This window comes from Nuphar pumila, chromosome 8 (assembly GCF_984573655.1).
Source record: "Nuphar pumila chromosome 8, dmNupPumi1.hap1.1, whole genome shotgun sequence".
Lineage (NCBI taxonomy): Eukaryota > Viridiplantae > Streptophyta > Magnoliopsida > Nymphaeales > Nymphaeaceae > Nuphar > Nuphar pumila.
This window is the reverse complement of record NC_143256.1, coordinates 82,120,395-82,122,105: the sequence shown is the minus strand read 5'-3', so window position 1 is coordinate 82,122,105 and position 1,711 is coordinate 82,120,395. Positions and strand designations below refer to the sequence as shown.

Sequence of the window (1,711 nt, the reverse complement as noted above, 5' to 3'; positions counted from 1 at the left end):
GGCATCCTGTAATTCAATCAATCCTTCTGGGTTCACGAGATGTATCCCTCGCTTTGTGTCATAGGTAATTCTCGTATCTCTTCTGTGCCCCATTTTTGGAGGTATCTTATCTGAATATGCAGGTCACATAATTTATCTATGGCGCCATCTGTTTTTCAAACCCCACGTTTTGCCTGAATTGAGCGTGATTGCCCAAAGCCTTGTTTCCTTGAATATCTCCTGTAACCAGCATGCTCAGAATACTTCAGCTGGATTGGGTCATCTCCTGAACTTAAAATGATCTTGTTCACACCCGAACCAGCCACTTACCTATATACTCGAGAGAGAGAGAGAGAGTGATAAATTTTGGGGAGAGGGAAATGGCTCATTGTCTGCTGAGAGATGTGGAAACTGATGGCTGGGAACGCTCCAACTTCCCCATCATCTGCGAATCCTGCCTCGGCGACAACCCTTACAGTCGAAGGACAAAAATCAAATTTTGACCAGGAACAAGAAGGCAAAGATTTGCCAAACAGGCTCTAAGCTAAAAAAATATATATGTGGACCTTGCGTATGGGCTGCCTGTGCAAACTCGTGATACAGCTCTGTCGATAAATTCAAGTGATTCTATTCCAAGGAGTGACGTCAATAGGGAATACTTTACAGAAGAACATGATCGCAAGGCCAGAACTGGCATCGATTATGAATCCTCTTACGGCAAGGCACGCCCTAATTATACTACATTGAAGCTTCAAAGAACCACTCCATACTATAAAAGGAATCGAGCATATGTTTGTAGTTTCTATGTACGAGGTGAATGCACGAGGGGCGCTGAATGTCCATATCGGCATGAGATGCCAGAAACTGGAGAGTTATCTCAGCAGAACATTAAAAATCGTTACTATGGAATGAATGATCTTGTTGCATTGAAACTTCTGAATAAGACAGGAGAAATGCCATCTCTTGTTCCCCCTGAATATGAGAGCACAAGGACACTTTATGTTGGTGGGACGGATCCTCGGGTCACAGAAGAGTACCTCAAAGACAATTCCTATGCATTTGGTGAGATTGAATCGATAAGGCTAGTGCCCCAGAGGGTATGTGCTTTTGTTATATGCACAACTAGAGAAGGTGCCGAGAAAGCAGCAGAAGAATTATCAAACAGGTTTGTCATAAAGGGGGTGAGGCTAAAGCTGATGTGGGCAAAGACTCAGGCTCCAAAGCTAGAGTCAGAAGCCCAAGACGATGAGGCTTCCAAACAAGTGGTGGCCCATAGTGGCATGCTTCCAAGGTCACTGATATCTCAACAGCAGAATCAGCAGCTTCAGCCACCAGGAAGTAACAGCAGAATCAGCAGCTTCAGCCACCAGGAAGTAAGCAGCAGCACATCAAGTGAATCAGCAGAAGGGCAAGAAGAATAGAAACAGCAGCAGCTGCCACAACAAGGATCCTACATGTCTCCAGATGGTCCCCACTTCTTTTATTCAGCATCACCTCAACATGGTCAATATCTACCATTTTACCCATCCTACCACATCACCTATTCCAATATGTCGGCCATTTAGTGAAGATGATATCCTACCAATTATTTTACTGTATCTGATTATTGATTTATCTGAAGACAATTTGTGTGATGCAGCAGGTGGTTTGCTTACTTGGTGCATTCATAGCACATGCCAAAGTCATCTTTTTCCAAGTGGAAGAGCTTGGTACAGTCGACTAAAAGACAGGA

General features: G+C 44.0%; 1 pseudogene; it reads left to right on the top strand.

Annotated features, from left to right (window-relative positions):
- The first annotated feature begins 359 nt into the window (after positions 1-359).
- LOC149830001 (zinc finger CCCH domain-containing protein 40 pseudogene) lies at positions 360-1,400 on the top strand (annotated as a pseudogene).
- The last annotated feature ends 311 nt before the right edge of the window (positions 1,401-1,711 follow it).